The following is a 10,710-nucleotide window of genomic DNA, read 5'->3' as shown; positions in this document are numbered from 1 at the left end:
CATTCAAAAATATGTAAAAAAAAAAAAGAGGCTCTTGGTAAAATTTGACCAAAACATGTCCAGTTCCAGGAAAATATAACAATTCTGCTTCCTTTTGCATTTTAAATGATTATATTCTTTAGCAGTTGCATGACTTCTGGAGTAAAAGAGATCAGGGCATGTGTCTGTCTGATATAATTACTGTGTTATAAGACCTGAAAAAGGAACTGACAAAAAAGAGAAAAAACACACCAAAACAGCCTAGAGTTCAAAGGGTTAAAAACACCCTTAGAGTTAATTTGTTTTGTTGTTGGGCTAAATTGTTCATCAACACTGTGTTTTTGAGTCCAGGCTCTGTCGTCAAGTCACATACATCTGGTGTTGGAGGATTGCCCCCTCATGGTTTGTTCAGAGCCCACCTCTGGCATATTGCCCCTGACCCTGGGCCAAATTTGCAGTGTGGGCATGGCCACATGGCCTGGAGTGCAAATCAGAATTGCCATTGGCCTCGACAGCATCACATGGTGTCTCGGAGGGTACACTGCAGCCACCCCGACCTCGTCACTTGGCCTTTCCCTGTGCTGAGATCACCACATTCAAATGCCCCTAAAGTCCCCTGTGCTGCTGCATATTTACAGTGATGTGCAGTTTTATTTGTGTGAGGTCATGTTTATTCCCCTCTAATACCAGTAACAGCTAAGGGTAGACACTCAGAAAGAGAAAGAGAGAGAGAAAGAAAGAGAGAGAGAGAGAGAGAGAGAGAGAGAGAGAGAACTGCTCCACTCTAAGCTTGGCTTATCTTGCCTGCCAGAAGTGGCTCCCTGAAACTCCTCATAAGTGCAATCAGGGTTTGACTCTTTTGACTGAGCTACATTAAAAGACTATCGGTTCACAATAAGAGTCTTTCAAAGATGATGTACACACACACACACACACACACACACACATACACACATATACACAACACAGGCCTGTAAAACTATCATGGTGGGGTATTTTTTACTTCCTTCTTACATGCACTATACATACGTTACCAATTACTGTATGAATGGAATTTCTCTTAATCATTTATGGCTCTTATTTTTGGATAAAGTCCTGCCCTTCAACAAAAAGAGCCAATCAGCTTGCTGCTTGTGAGAACAGGAGAAGAGGAGGGTCAGCATTCTGGTGGAGAAACAAACTACACTCCCATCTTTTGTTGAGCAGTTTCCATACCAAGACAAAAAAAATCTCTTTGATTACCGTTCCTTGCCGGTCTTTCACTAACCCATTTTGCAAAGCTGCTTTAACGAAGATTGTGATTATTATCTGCATTTGTCTGTCATGTGTCTGGACGATGTGACACTCCCCATCTTCTGGACAACTGTCATGTTAACAGTTAAATTTTGGGTTATTGTAGTTCCGTGTGCTGATCTAGACCCTTGTTTAGTCATTGAATGAACATCAAAATGTATTGTTCTAATAATTTAATATGATGGATTTCTGATGTTTAAACCTGTATGTCACACTCAAAAAGGTGAAATGAAAATAGCCTTGAAATACTTCATTTTACATATTATAAACATACAAAAAATATTTTTTTGATATCTTAAACAAAACAAAATGACATTTTTTAATGGAATTCTGTGTAAATATTTTATTATTTTGTTTCCGAGCATTTCTATTGTTCCAAATTGATTTCTATTGTTTCAAATTGAAATGCTAAAACAATGTAAAGATCAGCAGACAGATTCTCATTATGTCAAAAAGTGAAAAACGACATGAATATATATACATATAAGAACTAATATACATAGATATAACATGCAGCCATATACTTTAATATGAAAGGCCAGAGTGAAGCTGAGTGTTAAGCACAGTTTGAATATTAAACCAAGATAAATGAAGCCAGATCCCCCCATACACACACAAACACACAGACACACACACACACATAGACAAACACACATAGCCAATCAGTGTTTTCATATTCTGTCTTAATTTAATGGAAACAGATATAAACACATCCTATCCATCCATTTTCAACGCTCTTTTATGCTATAACACACCCGCTTACACACACACACACACACACACACACACACATGCACACAAAGAGACACACATATGTGCGTGCACTCATTACTGTGACATCTATTACCGAATCCTCCCCAGATTATTTTCATAAGTTGAAGAAATTGTTTTTCTGATTGCATGGAGAGAGGAATAATTTAAAACGCTGAGAAATGGGACGGTTTTGGTCGGCAGTCTGACTTGAACCGCGCTAATGCTCACCACTGTGCATTTATTAGATATGTCAGCCTGTAAACAAGAAACAAGAAACGTTAGATAGAAACATTAATAAGAGCAGGAGAAATCCTTCTGACGGGGTGTGAGACCCTCCAATAAACACTTCATGAAATATCCGGAACGTTCAGAGACACTCTGTACTGCTTTAACAGCCCTGTTATTTCCACAGAAAACACTTCATTTGCATAAGATTATCCACCCAATTTTACATGACTTTAAACATCTTTCTTTACCTCGTATTAGAATGTCTGCTGCAACAGTGAATCTTTTATTAATAAACATATACAAAGAGTTGTATAATATACTCAGTTAGAGAGACTCCCAATAACTGCGCTGACATCCACCCAAACCCACACTAATATAGAGGGGTTGGACAATAAAACTGAAACACCTGGTTTAAGAACACAATAATTTATTGTCCCAACGGACAGTTCTGGTGGAAACAGGAGAGTTGAGGTGAACATTGAATTCTGCCGTGATTTGGGCAGCCGTGTGTAACCCAGGTTTAGAACACGTAGAGTCAATGCAATTCATTAATTATAATTTGTTTAAAATAAATAAATAAATTACATTATAGACATAATAATGAGACTAAATAAAACTAAATAAATAGGTTAGAACATAAATCTAATTAATTTGAAGCATCTAATACGTAAAAGATTATTTAATTTGGGAAAATAAACATAACAGGAATTATTATTAATGATCCTTAACAATAATAATTAAAAAAATAATTAAAACTATTATTAAAAGTCAGTGGCGATTCCAGGAACGCCCACTGCGCAAAAATCTAGCCAATAAAGGTAAATTAGAAGTTCACTGCGCAAAAATCTAGCCAATAAAGGTAAATTAGAAGTTCACTGCGCAAAAATCTAGCCAATGATAAGTGTAAGTCTAGCTAGCTATGGTAGCCAATCAGCAGCCAAGTGGGAGTGGCCACGGGTTCCCGCACGGCCAGAAGCTCAGTCGGACGTCGGGGTGAAGATTGGAAGGATCGCGGTGCGGCAATCGCGCTAAAATTGAGCAAAAACGCTAAAAAATTAAGCACTTTAAGTGTGAGTACTCTTCACTAGAAGCTGCTTGCAGCCAGTATTAAAGCTTGGTTAGCTTAATAAGAGTTTGTAAAGCTAATTAAAACCGTCAGAGTAGAGGATTAAGGTGAACTGCTGAGTCAGTTGGATTTCATGTGCACAAGATCGCGTTTCATGCCGGGTTGCCAGATTGGTGAAACTTAAACATTCACGATTGGATTTGGCCAGGTTTCTATGGGATGAGACTGACTGCTAAGGACATTCTGCCCAGTCACATGTATACCTGTTGCCTGGGAAAACAAGATGGCGAGCCACAGCCCATGAGGACAACTTAACTGAGCTTGAGTATTTTTTTATTTTTTCCCCCAGGACTATATTTTTTTCTTTTTTTGAGAGTACTGAAGGACAGAGTTCTGATAGACGGTTGAACATTTCTCTAACGAAAAAAAGGACATCTTTTCTCAATTTTTCCATTTTTTTAATCTGAAAAAAAAAACAACACTCATAAGGGGAAATTATTTGAAGCACACCAAGTAACGGTTATTGTAACTGGAATTCTTCTGTTCATTTCCAAGGTTAAGAGTTTGCACTACCTGTTTAATTGTTTTGGGTTGGAATTTTGTTAATATTGTGAGGATTCTGTGTTAAAAGGATACTACTCTGGTATTTAGTATTTCAAATGGTCACTAAGGTAAAATTCTAAACCTACAACTAAACTATATATAAGGTTTAATACAACTTACCAAATAATATATAGGAGCTAAACTACCTCATATACTAAAATTAAACCCTTAAATAATGATACTATTTATATATATATATATATATATATATATATATATATATATATATATATACTTACCTAAAGCTTCTGAAATAAAACAATACTTACCTAGATACTTACCTCCAACACTAAACCAAAATCCTAAAACCTTTTAAATGATAATACTTACCTTAATACTCACCTATATCCTAAAAGTTGTGACCATACTTACCTGAGGACTGAGTAACACCTGAAATAAGAAATAACAAACATTAGCACTGAGTGATAAGTGACACTTAATATAAAAAGAGAGTTCTAAGGTACTTACCTGTTTAAGTTCCTACTGGATGTTTATTTTATTTCTTTCTTTCTGAGCCTTTCACTTGAACCATTATTTTTTTTCTGATTTATTTATTTTTTATATATGGTGAAGTAAATACTAATTTTGTCAATACAATCACTACCTTTACCATACACACGGTCTTGTGTCTCTCCTTTCAACTGCTCCTAGAGCGAACCTAACTGGTCCAAAGTTCTTTTAGTTTCTGTACAAGTAGTTTTTTAAATTTTCTGTGAGTACAGATTGGGTTCTTGTAATCAAGCTATTAGCATAGTGTAGCTTCCTTACAGGAGGCTAGGGGTTACAACATTATTTGGCGAGCCAGCCAGGAGCAGTCAAACCCTGAGACACAGAGGCCAGGTGATTGGGACATACATATTAAAGCCAACAATCAAAATTAGAATACTTTGTCAACTAAGCTGATGCAATAGAAACCGTCAACATGGAAATAGTAGAGCGTGAAACAGTTAACATAGCTAACTCAGTCCTCGTTAGCGGTTTAACTGAAACTGAAGCCGATTCAGATCTGACCAACTACCTAGAGCAACATGGTCCTATTAGCAGGGTTCTTCGTATTGATGACCCTACTTCAACGTTCCACAAAAATGTGATAGTTGAATTTAAGAGTTCCTTTGCAATGGACACACTTAGGCCACTCCTTCCATATACTCATACTAGCCCCAGTAGAGATGTTTATCACTTGAAGGCCCTAGCAAAAGTATATGTACCCCCAGCCGCTGGAAGTGCCACACACAGTTTCTTAGATGAACTCCGAAAACTCGCTGCACAGAGCAACAAATCATTCTCTGAGCTTCTGCAAGAACATCTTTCCTTGTGCCACGAGTCCATTCTTGCCAACGAAGCAAGTGACCACACCAGTCAGGCAGATGTTGAGACCACAAGCGTCAGTGATGTCCCCGAAATCAGTCAGGCACACCCTTCTCAGACTTGCCCAAGTGCCACAATGGCTGATTCCAGAAGGTTTCCCACAATTGATCCAGTCATCTCGTTGAGTGACGTAAACCCACCTGCAGTGCAACGTGTTGTTGTTGAGCACATTGTCAAAAGTGAAGAAGCAGCATCACACGCACATGCATCAGCAAGGCTTCGAACATTTTCAGGAAAGACTCCGCATCACAATAGCGAGGTAGATTATGACACTTGGCGCAACAACGTTGAGCTTCTGTTAAAAGATCCCTCTCTGTCCGATCTATACAGATCTCGCAAGATCCTTGACAGTCTTCTGCCCCCAGCTGCAAACCTGGTGAAACACTTAGGCCCTTTGGCTACTCCAAAGGCCTATCTTGACCTGTTAGATTCTGCTTTTGCTACAGTGGAGGAGGGTGATGAACTTTTTGCCAAGTTTCTGAACACCTTGCAAGATGCTAGTGAGAGGCCTTCTGAGTATTTGCAGAGGCTGCATGCTGTGATGAGTAGAGTCACAAAACAAGGAGTCATACCTGCTACTGAGACGGACAAGCACCTGCTGCGTCAATTCTGTCGTGGTTGTTGGGACAACGGATTGATAGCAGATCTTCAGTTAGAACAGAAGAAAAACAGACCCCCACCATTCCCAGAATTGCTACTTCTACTTCGCATTGAAGAAGAAAAGCACACAGCAAAAGAACAACGAATGAAGAAGCACCTAGGTAACGTCAGGCATCGCGTTGGTTCTCATGCAGTTCAGGCTGAAATTCGTGATGCAGAAGAAAAAGAAGGCTCGTTGACAGCTATGGTGAAAGGGTTAAAGAAACAAATGGGTGAACTTCAGGGGCAAATCAAGACCTTAAAGTTCCAAAAGAGTCCTGATCCACCAGAAGATACATCTGATTTAAAGAAACAAATTGTTCAGCTTCAAAGTCAAATCACCCATCTGCAAGCTTCACACTCACAAAGGACAGGGGTGGTGAACTCTGGAGAAAGGACCAAACAGGTTTCCAAAGCTGTGTCACGTGAAACTCAGGCTAGTTCCTCCAAATCACTCAGTGGAAAGCCAAGGCCCTGGTACTGCTTTTGTTGCGGCGAAGATGGGCATATCGCTACTTCGTGCAATGCTGATCCAAACCCATCTTTGGTGGCTGTTAAAAGAAAGCAACTGCGAGAAAAGCAGCAAGCTTGGGAACTTGGGCATGACTCCCAACCTCCTTTAAACTGACCTCAGTCTCCGTTGAGGGACGAACAGAGACTGGACCAAGAAGAAGTCCCTACTCCAACAAGATGCGGATCAACAACAAAGCTGCCCATGCTACGTGCCATGAACAACTACCACATAGACTAGTGGGAACAAAGTGCACCTCTCAGGTAACCATCGATGGCCAGAGTTACAGTTGTCTCTTGGACACAGGATCCCAGGTAACCACCATCCCCCAGTCATTCCATGAAACTCATTTGCCACATGTAGAATGTAAACCTCTTAACGACCTACTTGAGGTGGAAGCTGCGAATGGACAACCTGTGCCTTATTCTGGTTACATTGAGTTAAATATCACTTTTCCTAAAGAATTCCTTGGCATCTCCATTGAAGTCCCCACCTTAGCGCTAGTGGTTTCTGACACTCATGGATCAGCTCAATCCCTTTTGCTAATAGGCACCAACACCCTGGATGCCCTCTATGAGAGTTATTGTAAGGAGAACCCAGCAAAGTGCCAATCACAGCATCATGGGTACAAGACAGTGCTAAGAACTCTGGGAGTCAGACACAAGCAGACTGAAGACAGCATGGTGGGCAATGTAAGGCTTCACAGTGATGTGCCAAAAGTCATCCCAGCACGTCAAAGTTCTGTATTAGAAGGCTCAGTGACTGCAAAAGGCCCTGAAAAGCAATTTGTTCTGCAGCAACCTACGACATCCCTTCCTGGAGGTCTTATTGTCACCAGTAGTCTGCTCACTTTACCTAGCAAACCCCACACTAAATTGCCAGTAATACTAAAAAATGAATCCGATCATGATGTAATACTCATGCCTAAGAGAGTCATAGCCGAACTTCACGCTGTGCAGCAGATAATGCCCAGTGCTGCCTTCCCAAAAAGTTCAGCTCCAAACCCTCAGCCACCTGTTCCAGCTTCCGGAATGCAATTCGACTTCGCTGACTCCCCTATTCCTGCAGAATGGAAGGAACGAGTAATTCATAAGCTGAACACTATGCCTGAGGTATTCGCCCAGCATGACCTTGATTTTGGTCACTCCAGTAAAGTGAAGCATCACATTAAGCTGAGTGATGAGACTCCTTTTAAACAAAGGGCCCGTCCTATCCATCCACAAGATATCAATGCTGTTCGTCTTCATTTAGAAGAATTGCTTGAAGCTGGGGTAATTAGGGAGTCTGAGTCCTCATTCTCATCTCCCATTGTGGTGGTCCGTAAGAAGAACGGCGACGTGAGGCTTTGTGTTGACTACCGCAAGCTGAATTTACAAACTGTGAAGGATGCTTATGCCCTACCAAATTTAGAAGAAACCTTTTCTGTACTGACTGGTTCCCAGTGGTTTTCAGTACTTGATCTGAAATCCGGCTATTACCAAATTGAACTAGAAGAAGCAGACAAACATAAGACAGCCTTTGTGTGCCCAATGGGATTCTGGGAATTCAATCGGCTTCCGCAAGGGATTACGAACGCTCCAAGCACCTTCCAAAGGCTCATGGAGAAGTGCATGTCTGACCTTCACCTCAAAGAAGTAATTGTATTCCTGGATGATCTCATAATTTTCTCTGCGACACTGGAAGAGCATGAACACCGCCTGCTCAGAGTCCTCCAACGATTGAAGGAGTACGGATTAAAGTTATCCCCTGAGAAGTGCAAGTTCTTCCAGACATCAGTCAGGTACCTGGGACATATTGTGTCAAGAAACGGTGTTGAAACTGACCCAGAAAAGATCCAATCTCTCAAAAACTGGCCAAATCCAAAGAATCTGAAAGAACTACGCTCCTTTCTAGGATTTGCAGGGTATTATAGAAGATTTATACAAGATTATTCAAAGATTGTGAAGCCCTTAAATGACCTAACTGCCGGATATGGTCCCATTAGGAAGAAGTGCAAAGTGAACAATGACAATACCCATTACTACAAACCTAAAGAGCCGTTTGGAAACCGCTGGACAGACAGTTGCCAAGAAGCATTTAACACCATCATCAGCAAGCTCACTTCAGCGCCTGTCTTGGCCTATGCCAATTCTCAGCTGCCGTACATTTTGCACACTGATGCAAGCACCACCGGTCTTGGAGCTGCACTTTATCAGGAGCAAGATGGCCAGATAAGAGCTATTGCTTTTGCCAGCCGTGGACTGTCACGTAGTGAATCCCGTTATCCAGCCCATAAACTGGAATTCTTAGCCCTTAAATGGGCTGTGACTGAAAAATTCAGCGATTATCTTTATGGGAACTCTTTTACAGTAATCACTGACAGCAACCCCCTAACTTACATCCTCACCTCAGCAAAACTGGACGCGACAAGCTACAGGTGGTTATCTGCCCTATCCACCTTCTCTTTCAAACTCCAGTATCGCCCAGGTAAACACAATTTGGACGCAGATGCTCTTTCAAGACGTCCTCATGACACTGAGCTGGACGACCCTACCTCCCAAAAAGAGCAAGACAGAATCCGCCAATTTACACTGCAGCATCTGCCTGAGTTTGATAATGACACCCGAGTTGGTCCTGAAGTAGTTCAAGCCATTTGTGAAGCCCGTCTTGTACGTCAACCTTCTGACTCTGCATCAGAAAGCTCCAGTGTTCCATTGGTGGAGTCCCTTGCAGCCCATCCAGATTCCATGCCTGATGGTTTTGTGCAAGGAGAGCATTTTGATGGATTCCCGGTCATTTCTAAGGTGTCCAAGGAAGAAGTCCGTGAAAAACAGAGATCTGACTCTGTTATTCGGGAAGTGATCTCCTCTCTAGAAGGGGGAGGGGTGCCATCTCCTTCTGTGAAGAGGGAGATTCCACAACTTTCTCTTATGTGCAGAGAGTGGAACAGATTACTTTTAATAAATGGAATACTGTACAGGAAAAGACAAGAAGGTCCAGAGGTGCAGTATCAGTTGGTTCTGCCTGAAGAAAGGAGAGAAACAGTTATGACCAGCCTACACGATGACATGGGTCACTTAGGCATAGAACGCACCCTTGATCTAGTGAGGTCACGATTCTATTGGCCTAGAATGGCAGTTGAAGTTGACCAAAAGATCAAAACCTGCCGTCAATGTGTTCTCCGTAAAGCACCATTGGAGAAAGCAGCCCCCTTAGTGAATATTCGAGCCAGCAGACCTTTAGAGCTGGTATGCATGGATTTCCTTTCTATTGAACCTGACCGCAGTAACACTAAAGATGTCTTGGTAATCACTGATTTCTTTACTAAATATGCAGTAGCAGTACCTACTCCCAACCAGAAGGCAAGAACAGTTGCTAAATGCTTATGGGAGAACTTTATAGTTCACTACGGCATCCCAGAAAGACTACACAGTGATCAAGGCCCTGACTTCGAATCAAAGACCATCAAAGAGCTGTGCGAAGTCATTGGTACCCGGAAGGTGCGTACCTCACCGTATCACCCAAGGGGAAATCCAGTTGAACGCTTTAACCGAACTCTGTTGAGCATGCTCGGAACCCTGAAAGGAGAGCAGAAGTCACATTGGCGTGATTTTGTGAAGCCTTTAGTGCATGCTTATAACTGCACAAAACACGAAAGCACTGGATATACTCCCTACGAGCTCATGTTCGGAAGAAAGCCCCGATTACCAATTGACCTTGCCTTTGATGTGTCATTGAGTCAACAGAAAGGAACATCCCACTCTCAGTATGTAAAACATCTGAAAACACAACTGGAAGAGAGTTATAAGTTGGCTATGGGGAATGCTGCAAAGATGGCGGAGAAAAACAAGACCAGGTTTGATAAAAAGGTCTATCCTAGACAAAGATGACCGGGTACTGGTCAGAAATGTGAAATTGAGAGGCAAGCACAAATTAGCTGATAAGTGGGAATCGACTGTCCATGTTGTGGTGCAACGTGCTGGAGAACTTCCTGTGTACACAGTCAGGCCAGAAAACAAAGAGGGACCATTGCGTACACTGCACAGGGACTTACTCCGACCTTGCAATTTCCTGTCAGTGGCCGAAGAAGATTCCCCTAAAGCTAAAGTAAGGAGGCCTCGAACACGCACAGTCTTACACAAGAGCGACTCAGAAGAATCAGAGCCCGGTTCAGATTCAGACGACAATCCTGTTTACTACTACACAGGTTCTTTAAGGCCTGAGCCAGTGGAAGTCATTCGGATCCACGAGAGCAAAGATCTGGTATCCATACCTGTTCCTGAAGTACAGC

At 41.7% G+C, this 10,710-nt stretch overlaps 1 long non-coding RNA gene across 1 annotated transcript; it reads left to right on the top strand.

The window, feature by feature from the left end:
• Positions 1-2,765: 2,765 nt before the first annotated feature.
• Positions 2,766-3,297, top strand: LOC125796135 (uncharacterized). The gene is made up of 2 exons (XR_007435131.1): positions 2,766-3,071; positions 3,113-3,297. It is a non-coding gene; the product is annotated as an uncharacterized LOC125796135 (long non-coding RNA).
• The last annotated feature ends 7,413 nt before the right edge of the window (positions 3,298-10,710 follow it).

Source organism: Astyanax mexicanus, chromosome 2, assembly GCF_023375975.1.
Source record: "Astyanax mexicanus isolate ESR-SI-001 chromosome 2, AstMex3_surface, whole genome shotgun sequence".
In the NCBI taxonomy this organism is placed as follows: Eukaryota; Metazoa; Chordata; class Actinopteri; order Characiformes; family Acestrorhamphidae; genus Astyanax; species Astyanax mexicanus.
Note: the sequence above shows the minus strand (reverse complement) of the source record. Positions and strands in the feature narration are given on the sequence as shown.